This window comes from Pezoporus occidentalis, unplaced genomic scaffold (assembly GCF_034315485.1).
Source record: "Pezoporus occidentalis ecotype Australia unplaced genomic scaffold, CSIRO_AGI_Poc_V1 ctg424, whole genome shotgun sequence".
In the NCBI taxonomy this organism is placed as follows: Eukaryota; Metazoa; Chordata; class Aves; order Psittaciformes; family Psittacidae; genus Pezoporus; species Pezoporus occidentalis.
This window is the reverse complement of record NW_026915752.1, coordinates 205,948-215,911: the sequence shown is the minus strand read 5'-3', so window position 1 is coordinate 215,911 and position 9,964 is coordinate 205,948. Positions and strand designations below refer to the sequence as shown.

Sequence of the window (9,964 nt, the reverse complement as noted above, 5' to 3'; positions counted from 1 at the left end):
CAGGAAGGAGAAGCGGCCCCGGGAGCAGCCGGTGTCACGGAGCTCCTGCGCCGGCCCGGGCCGCCGGCGGAGAACAAAGCGTTCTGCGGGGGCACGGCGGCGGCGGCGGAGCCGCTGCTGCTCCCGCTGCTGCTGCTGCTGCTCCACGTGGCCCCGGGCGCCGCGGCGGGACCCGCGCATCCCGCGGCGGCGCCCCCAACCCGGCCGCAGCCAATCCCCGCCCGCCTACCATTGTGCCGCGACCCCCTCCGGCCAATGGTGCCCCGGGTCACAGACCTGCTCCACCATTGCCCGGAAGCGGCGCTGGGTCCCTGCGCCGCGCGGTGCGGCCGCTGCTGCTGCTGCTGCCGCCGCCACCGCCACCGCCGTGCCCGCAGCGCAGGACGGGCCGCCCTGTGCCGGGACCGCCCCGCGCATGCTCCGCCGAGTGACGCCGCGACTCCATGTGTGAGAAGCGCATTATTTGGCAAGGGGGAGCCGCGGCGGCGGGGATTGACCGGGGATCCCCGGGGCGCGGAAAAGGGGTCGGCCGGGAGCGGGCAGGAGCGAACCGGCGACTGGGGAGCGGGGCTCGGCGGCGCCCGGGATGCGCGGGGACCGGCGGGGAGGTGCCGAGGCGTGTGAGTGCCCAGATTAAAAGTTCTCGTCGGGTTTATTGTCTTGGGGAGGGAGAGGCGGCGGAGGCAGAGTTACCCGAGAGCGGCGGCCCTGGGGATGCGAGTGCGCTGCCGGGGTAGCCCCGGGGCAGCGGGGCCGTGCGGGGACCGCGCTCAGCCCTCCCCAGCCCGGCGAAAGTGCAAAGTCCGGTGCCGCGGCCGCCGGGCGGGTGATGGATGAGCGCCCGCCGGGGAGGGGAGTTCGTGCCCCTGCCCGCGGAGGGGAAGGGGGGGGGGGGGGGGAGCGGGGCCCCCGGGGCGCATCCCCGCCGGGAGATGTAAAGTTTGGTGGCGCGGCTCGTTCCCCGCGCCCGGGGGTCGCCGCCGGCTTTTGTTCGGCGCCGGGACGGCCGCCTGCGAGGCGTTTGTTTCGGAAAGTTGTTGCGGGCTTTCCGCCGGGCTGCTTCCTCTTCCTCCTCCTCCTCCTCCTCCTCCGCGGCCGCTCGGGGCGGGGGCGCGGGGCTGGCGGTGCCGTGGGCTCCGCTCACCCCCGGGCGCGGCGGCACCGGGACCGGGACCGGCCCCTCGGGGGCCGCGGTGGGAGCCGGGCGGGGAGGGGAAGCGGCCGCCCCGGGCAGCCCCCGCCGTGGCACTCGCCCGGCTGGCGGCCAGGCGGCGGCCCGTGTCACAATAAGAGTCCCCGCCCGCCCTTCCTGCGGCTCAAGGTGCGCCCCTCGCAGCCGCCCCCTCCCCGGGCCTCGGGCCGGTACCGGCGTTATCGGCAGGGCCGCGGGTGAAGGGCTGAGAGGGGCCCTGCCCCGGCAGGGCACGGTCCTGCCGCCCGCGGGAGGGCCCGGGAGGTTCCTGTGGAGGTGGCGCTGGCCGGGCAGACCCCGGGTGCCGGCATCGCCTCTCGCTTGCGGAGCGGGGGGAGCTCCGGGACCGAGAACCGGCGTCGGGCACTGCTTTGGAAAGACAGAGCTGGGGAAGCCCCGTCCGCGCTCAGGATGCGCGCACCGCTCTGGAGCTTCTGCTGCTGGTTTGCTTCCTCGTTTTTGCATCCCATGTTTCAGGTTTTCCTCTCACTTGTCTCTCTTCTGGCTGCTCCATGCTCGTGTAGTCCTGTACGTTGTGCAGTAAACCCAGAGGTTCCTAAGCTGATGGGTGCGCTGAGTGACACAGAGCACTGATTTGCAGGCATGGCCCTAATCCTCGTTTCCAGCTTCTTTTGCAGGTGTTTGACTTTCATGTTTCTCTCCTGCAAATGCAGCTGGAAGCAGAGGTAGCAGAGCTGCTTGCAGAGACAGTTACACAGGAAGTGAAACGGAGGGGCCTTGGGGAATAAGAGACATGCCAGCAGGCTGGAAGCTGCCATACATCAGCGGGAGGAGGAAACACTGGTTTCTTCCAGCCAAGCTATTGACCAGTGTCTCAAGTGGAAGGAGATGTGGGTAGGAAGAAACAGGAGCATAAAAGACATGCTGTTGGCAGAGAGGATGAGGTGGTGGTAGGGCGATGAAGGCAGGAGCCAGCAGAAGACAGTAAGAAATAGAGGGATGTGTAGCACATGGAAAGCTTTTTGTGTAAGCCAGTGTGTGATGTTCTCCTGGGCACTGTGCTGCCATGTGCCTGCTCTGGTGAGAAATGGTCCCACCAGCTCTTAGGGTGGTACCTGCTGGGATGTGGTGGTGATACCACACTGGGGTTCGGGCCATGGGGAGGCTGATCCCCCCCCTCCCCGAGCACGATAAGCAGGGACCATGCTGTATGCAGGGAGGAGAACTGGTCATTGGTGGGGACATCACCCCCAAGTGCCACCTCGCAGCCACCTGAGATGGTGACACGCAGGGAGCAGCGTGTTCCTGTGCCTCACGCTCCATTGCTCGCTGCGTGGGGTTTGTCACCTTCTGGACAAGGGAAGGGGCAGGATATCCTGGAGGCAGTGAGGCTCTGCTGGGGTCGCCAACGCTGGATTCAGCACTGGGGACTCCTTAGTTTGGGGTTTTTTTCTGCCTTCAGGTATCTGGTTTTGGCAACAGGGAGCAGCTTGGTGTGAGGCTGAGGCTGTAAAAGCTCCTCACTTTGTGTTGTCTGTGGGTGAGCAACAGGCTGATGCTCTTAGGAGTTTTACCTGGGAAAAGAGCTGCTGCTACCAGTTAGGTTGCTGTGCTTGAGCTGATGAGGGATGAAAAGGACCAGGTTCTGTGCTTGAAGTAAAACCTGCCTTGCTTGACTTAACAGGAGGGGTGAGTTGTATCCAGCAGTGGAGTGGGATGGGGGAAGCTGGATATTCCTCTTTCCTCAGAGCTGGAAGCACAGAGGAGTAGCTAATACCATCCCTGTGAGCATTACATCGCCATGGGGTTACATCAGGGTGATGATGCAACAATGCTGGCGAATGATGCAGTGTCAGTATGCTAATGCTGGAACTTGGTATAACTGCCTTATGACTTTCCTGTGGTAGTTACAGGCCAGCACTCACACAGGGAGCTGCTGGAAATCGGTGATTCCAATTGGGAGTGCTGCTGTCCCGGGAACGGTTGTGAGCTATGGGCAGGGTGAGGAGAAGGACTCGGATGGTTTCTTCCAGGCAGCAGCTCATGGACAGAGGTACGAGGTTTGGTCCTTGAAGGGACCTCTCTGCACGGCCTCAGGGTTGAACTGGACTTAGCCTTTGCCATCAAAGGAGCTGTAATTGAGGAAGAGCTCTGGGCTTATGGGCTGACACTTCTCTTTCTGGTGTGCTCTTCCTCAGCCCTACCTGTTTGTAGGTGCAAGCATATCGAGTCCCTTCTGCTGGACTACTTCAGGGGGTGAAGGGAGGAATGATGCTTCGAGGAAGTCAAAGGAAGTCATCTTGTGGTATCTTCCAGGTGCTGGGAGTATTTTAATACTGAGGGCAAGAATTCATTGGGATGCCCCACTGCGTTCTCAGTGGTACCTCCTGAGATGGTGTCCAGGTGCCACCAAGCCATTGAAACTCAGTGGATGTGGTACCAGAACCTGGGAAGGATGGAGCTGGTGGGTGCTGTGGCGACCAGCAAGGCTCAGGCTTTCTCTCTGGATGAAGCACTGGCTTCATGTGTAACTTCTGAGTGGCAAATGCCACTGCATTTAGAAGGTTTTCATTGAGCATGTTTTGAAGCACAAACCTGCAGGTGCAGTATCTGGATGTTCCTCACTGAGAGGAGGCATTGAGTGTAACATGCATGGGAAAATTCAGCTCTTGAGGCCCCAGAACTGAGGTTTTGGATCCTGTGCACATCTGAACAGTGAGCCTTAGGTTCCTTTTGCTCCTGTGGTTTCTTACTGCCTTCCTCTGGGGGGAGTGAGCAGTTGTGTGCCTGCTGTGCTTGTTTCCCAAAGCCTGGGTCCCTTCTGGGTCATGGCAGGTAGGAAGTTGTGTGCTCTGTTCCTGTGTGTGAACACGGACCTGTGCAGGTCCAGCCCTCATCCTGGCTGTAGGGACTGCACCCTGGGCCACACCAGGAAACACCCAGGTTGTGCATGGGCTGCAGAGCAGCGCTGCGAGTGCGGTGTCGTGAGCATGTTTTGATGGGGGGGAGTGAGACATGAGCACTCTTCCCTCCTCTCCTGGTGTTAGAGAGAATCCATGGCAAGAGGATGCATTTGTGCCCTGAAAAACTGGAGTTTGGCATTTTAGTTACAGACATTCTGTTTCTTTATGTGCTATGTTATGATTGATGGGTGCAGAGGCTTGCTGGGGACCCTCTGGCTTGGGGTTTTTAGGCTTTTCTTGCCTCCCCCCCCCTCCTTGGGTGCATTTCCATGGCACCCCTTCACCTGGGAACTGGCCATCTGTTGGACGCAGGGACCTCACACAGTTCCTGCTTTATTCCTTGGGCACCATCTGGAATGTTGGAGGTTATTCATGTCTCTGTGGTGTTTTCTCTGCTTTGCACTGCTCTGAATGCCCTGTGCACATCAGGTGAATCATGTGTCCGCTTCGAGGTGGGGAATAGGAGAGGGAATTGCAGCATTGTGGGAGAGGGACAGAACAAAGGTGAAGGTTTACTAATACCCAGTTCCCTATGGTGGCTTTTTGCTGCTCAGCACTTCCCTGCCTGCTCTGTTCCTTTTTAATGGTGTTCTTTGGTATTTGACTTGTTGGTGTGTTGCGTCTGGGCCCTCTCCAGTGGGGCACCAGTGAAGCAATGGGGACCAGCTTGGCATCGCCTCGGGAGGCCGCAGCTATAGGCAGGGAGGAATTCCCTGTGCAGCTTTCCCACCTCTTCATTCCAGAGCAGCTCTCCCTGCACTGGGGTCTGTGACCTGCTGTGTTCCTCTCTAGTGCAGTGAGGCTGGAAAGCAGCGCCCTGCCTCTCGCTGCATGAGCAAAGTGGGCATTTGGAGGGGAAAAGAACCATCTGATGAGCCCCGTTTGGGCTGGATGGGGCAAAATGGCAAAATCTGGGTTGTATGGCGAAATCAGGGAAGTTTTGCCTGCTTTTGGACTCTTCGGGAGTGAAAGTTGGATTGTGTTGCTTGAAGTAAGGCAGAAAGTGTAAACGCTTTGCGAAGTGCAGCAGAGCAATGCCCTTTTCTCTCCTTGGCTTTATTACCGGTGGGGTTTGCTGCAGCTCAGCCTTGCAGCTTGAGTGCAGGATGGTGCTGGTCTGGAGCCCCTGGGTCCAGTGCAGGCTGGGGGTGCAGTGGGCACACCCCATATGTTTGTCCCTCTTATGGCATCAGGAAGATCGCGGTGCTCAGGACCAGCTCGTGTCCTGCACGCTGCAGTAACTCCTCATCCTCACCTTGCCTTCCCTGTCCTGCCTGGAGGAGAGTTTTTCTGGTGTCTTGGGTAAAGTCACTTAAACCTCCCTGTGTTGGCTGCTGCAGCTGGGTCCTAGTGTGTGTTACAAAGGAAACCTGCAAAGTGTGGCTGAGATCCTTTCATTTTAATCATCAGCTTTTATCTGTGAAGATTTAACCCATCACCTCCTGTTGCGCATGGGAGGCTTTGGGAAGAGGGGGGGAGGAAGAGTGTTGTGAGGTTGTGCTGGTGTGATGATGTGCGAGGCCAGTGTGTGGTCCTCGGAAATGCACACGGGTCTGGGGAGCAGAACTGAGCAGCCCCAGCCACTGAAGGCCAGAGGAGAAGGAGCATCCCATGTGGAATGGGCTCTCCCTCATCTCATGGTTGTTACTGCAGCCCTTGGTGCGCGAGTGGGGAGCGCATCCCGTGGCCTCCTCGGGGATGGTTTGTGCACACAACCTGGTGTGTCGGCCTGGACCTGATGGTCCCTGTCCCTTCACAAGGCTTCTGTTGCTGGTCAGGTGCTCCTGCCATTGAACACAATGCACCAAATGGGCTGTGTCATCAGTGACTGGAGTCCTGAAGTGTTGCAGGAGTTTTGAGTCTTGCTTAGGCATCCAAGGGTTCTTTATATCAATTCTTTCTTACTACATCTCATTTGGGCTCTATTTTTCTCTTCGTAGGAGTGGGTGAAGCTCTTCAGCCTCTGCTCCTTCTCCTACTCCTCTGTTCCCTTTCCTGCTCTCTCCCCTCCCTCCCTCTTTTTCTTTCCCAAAAGAAAACCACCACCAAGAGGATTTTGCAGGAGTTAAGGAGTTTTCCTGCCTGCCTTTGGGTGACCCCATGTGAGGGCTTGCCCGGCTCTTTGGAGACACTGGCATTTGCTGTTGCAGCTGAAGCTCTGCTGGAGAGGCTTTCCTGCTGCCATGTTTGGCACAGTTGGTCTCCAGTTCCTTTAACAATCAGGAGGTGACCGAGGACTTGCCTGCGTTTCCCTGCTCCTTGTGGTGCCCTGCAGTGAGCTGCAGCAGGGAAGGGCTCAGTGTGTGAGGCTTCAGCAATGGGTTTGGTGTCTCCCGTGTCCCCTTCTGACTTGGCCGTATCCCTGTGCACTTGGTTCTGCTCCAGTCTCTGTGGACCCGTGTGGATCGGGAGGCAGTTCACTGCTTCCAGGCAGCCAGAGCAATCCGTGCCTCTTGGGGCCCTCACTCCAGCATGGGGATGGGGGAATGGGAGCTGGGGGAATGGCAACGAGGAAGTGGAGCCTGGAAAAGAGCATTTCCACCAGGCAGGGGATAAGCCTGACATGAAGGGAACACTGTTCCCATTTCCACTCTCTTCAGCCGGATAGAAATGGCTGTTTGGGAAGCGAGGTACCCAAGTGGTAGTGGGTGATAGTCCCTTATCTCTGCACCCATCAAGTGACAAGGACAGTGTTGAACTGTGTGGGAGGTTCTGCTAAGAGCACTTCATCATCACCCTTTAGCGGTGAAGCTCTGACAAAAGTGGGTAACAACAGCCCTCCAAAAGGTGCTTATTGCTTTGCAATCAGGTTTGATGGAGCCCGCATGAGCAGGGTGAGGGCTGTGGAGGTAAGAGCTGGGCTCAAGGCCATCTCTTTGTTTATCCCCTCCCCTTTCCCTGTTTCATAGCCGTTAGAACAAGGAGTTTATGATGGGCTCTTTGCATTAGGGTGCCAGATTACTGGAGCTGAAAGGATAAAGGCTCATTTTAGAGCTTTCAATGGGAGATAAGAATGAGGCCTTGATGGAGTTTTCAGATAGTCTGGAAATGGGTTCTGACAGGACCCATCTTGTCCCTTTTGGAGTGCAAACACCCAATTGCCCTGCCTGTGAGGAGCTGATGTTCAAGAAAGCTTTTCTCTTGCCTGCTCTCTGTAAGCTCAGCACAGCCTTGCAGTGGGGTGATGCTGGTTACTCCTCCTTGTTTCCAAACTCAGTGGAGATGGAGACTGTGGTCAGTGCTGGCTGCTGAAGCCACAGCCCCTGTGCTCCAGGCCCCGTCCTTAGCACCAGGCTGGGCAGATCCCAGGGCTGGGGTGGGATGCTGATGCACCAGGGCAAGGTCCCTGTTGTGGCTGCTCCATAGGGAAAGGGAAGGGGGTCAGCAGTGGCTTTTCTTGTAGTTTGCTTCAAATCCTGAAGACTTTCCAGGTCCTGAAGTCAGTCAGACAATGGAAACACAGCATTTCTTACCTAAGGCTGATGTTCCTCTTGCTGGAGGTAGGAGCAGCGTCCCTGCCATGGCCTGTTTGCTGTGCCCAGTGTGTTCTGAAACAGCCGTGGGATCAGGAGCTTTGAAATGCTTGTGGGAATTAAAGGAAGTAAACCCAAGGCATTCATATTTAATAGGATCTGGGCAAATCCTGGCTCCAGCAGAATGAGGTGCTGCAGTTGGACACGTGTCCATGGCACGGTGGGATGTGCTTCACGCACGGCATAAACCTCACATGTTGTGGTTTGCATTGTAGAGCAGTCGAATACCATCTGTGCCAATGCAGGCACGGGGCATTCCCCTCGGGGGGAGGGGGGAAGGAAGATGACACTTGGAACAGCTTTTCCATACCTATTCCTGCAAACAGGAAGACTGGCTCATGGTGCAGCTTTTCCTGAAGGATCCTAATGGGGAGATGATTTTCTCCACAAAACTTGACAGTAATCCTGGCATAACTTGGAGCAGCTCAGCCCAACTCTCGTCTGTGTGGGCTCTGCATCGTAACTCTGATTTCCCTTCAAGTTATGCTCCAAGATCCTGGGTAGCCCTTGCAGTTAAGGCCAGCGTTAACTTAATGCCTGGAATTGGTGGAAGATCACTGATGTGGAAGGACCGTGTGGGCTGCAGTGCAGGATGGAACAGGAGCATCACCCAGAGAAGCTTCTGGGTTGTGTATCAACAGGGCTTAATAGATTCTGCAGAGACTCTTTGTGGGCAAGCCCATGAATAGGCAAAAAAGAAGCCAAATGAACCCGGAAGGTCGGTGGGAAGCAGAGTGTCTCTGGGGTGGTCTGGTGCATGGCACGTACCCAGCCCGTTCTGGGGAAGGAGAAGCTCCACAGTCCCTCAGTTCTTCAGAAGATAACTTTTTACTTGAGAGCTTTAGCTAGATCTTGGAAGCTGGGATGAGCAGCAAGGCTGGGAGCTGGAGCAGAGCACACCCCCAAACTGCTCCCCTCCAGGCTCCATCCCACGAGTTCCTGCTGAAGGGAGCTCTGGTTCCTCTGCTTTTCCTCCTCCCTTTAGCAGAGGTGTCCTGAGAGGGATGTAGGGATTCCTTGGGCTGGACCAGGGACTGTAAACCTGAAGGTGATGCTTTAACAAGCAGCTTGGGAACAACAGCATGTGAATCCTGTCGGTTGAGACCTGATGGGTGACTTATTCCTGTGTGGAGCCTGAGAATTATGATGATGAAGAGCAGAGAGGTAATTAAAGACCTCATCTGAATATTGCGCATGTTATTGATCCCTCGGGACATTTAGATACACAAACTTGATAAGGAGATCTCTTTGCAAATGCTGCTGGTGGAGTTGTGACACCCCGGGTTGTTTTGTACCCAAAATGCCTTTGTTTTTGTGCGAGTCAGATGTTGTTTTACATGAAGCCATTGAAATAACCATAACCACTGAAATAACTTCACCCATCCCTTTGCCTGTTCTGGCCCGAGGGATCCTTCCATGTTTGTTACCCCTGGTTTACCTTGCTCAAGCCCCCAAATCCCCCCTTGATCCCACAGCTGACAGTGGCACCTGGTGTTGCCTTTCCCCTTCCCAGTGCAGGACCGGGGGGCTGCAGATGAGCCCTGCAGTGTTCCTGCTTTCAGGACAGCCGTGCTTGGGGTGCCAGGGCTCCCTTTCGGGCTCAGGTAGGGCATGCTGCGTGCACCCACATCTGTCTGCGTGTGAGGCTCCGGGCTGCGCTCCTGCTGGTGGCTGTGCTCTGTAAATAGGTGTGGGCCTGGGGCCGTGCCAAGCTGCTGGCTCATTCCCTTATTTGGGGCTCTGAGCAGTGTCATTCCCCACGCACACCCTCGGCCAGGTCTGGAAATCACAGAGCTGGGGAAGCTGAAGTTATTCCCTTGTGGGTTCTTACCGTGCTGCTGCAGCTGAGCTGAGCAATGTGGCACTGGAGCAGCGGGGAACCCCAAGCTCCCCCAGCACAGGATGGGTGAAAGGCTCCTCCTGTGCTTCCAGTCCTCATGCCGCTTGCTTCAGTCTCCATCTCTCCTAATGAGAGACCCAGAGCTTTGCAGTGTTCTTCCTTAGGCTTGTTGGGCACTGGGTGAAGGAGGTGATAAACCCGTGCATGCATCCCTCTTCCCCTGTTCCCCATTCTGCCAAGCTGTTCTGCACCTGCGTATCATCCCTCTGGCTCTTTGCATAGAGGGGAGACACCCCCTTCCCCTGCCAGAAACACCCTCTGCAGCTGAAAACCAGAGCAGAGTCATTCCAGTTCTTGAAAAACATGTTTATCCAACAAGCCACAGAGACTGGCACCATCGGGGATGAGATTGCAGCTGATTAAAACCAGTTCACTGCAACCGCTTGCTGAGGATGAAGGGAGCTGGGCAGGGTTT

The 9,964-nt window shown here is 56.8% G+C and overlaps 1 protein-coding gene across 6 annotated transcripts in view; it reads left to right on the top strand.

Annotated features, from left to right (window-relative positions):
- Positions 1-494: 494 nt before the first annotated feature.
- Positions 495-9,964, top strand: part of GATAD2A (GATA zinc finger domain containing 2A) — a 42,515-nt gene continuing 33,045 nt past the window's right edge. Inside the window, exon 1 of one of the 6 annotated variants that reach the window (XM_062634408.1) lies at positions 495-620. The gene's annotated coding sequence lies outside the window, so the exon portion shown is untranslated. Of the gene's footprint in view, positions 621-3,135; positions 3,155-8,651; positions 8,814-9,964 lie in introns of those variants that run through there. The other 5 variants (XM_062634403.1, XM_062634409.1, XM_062634407.1 and 2 more) reach the window with 5 other exon arrangements.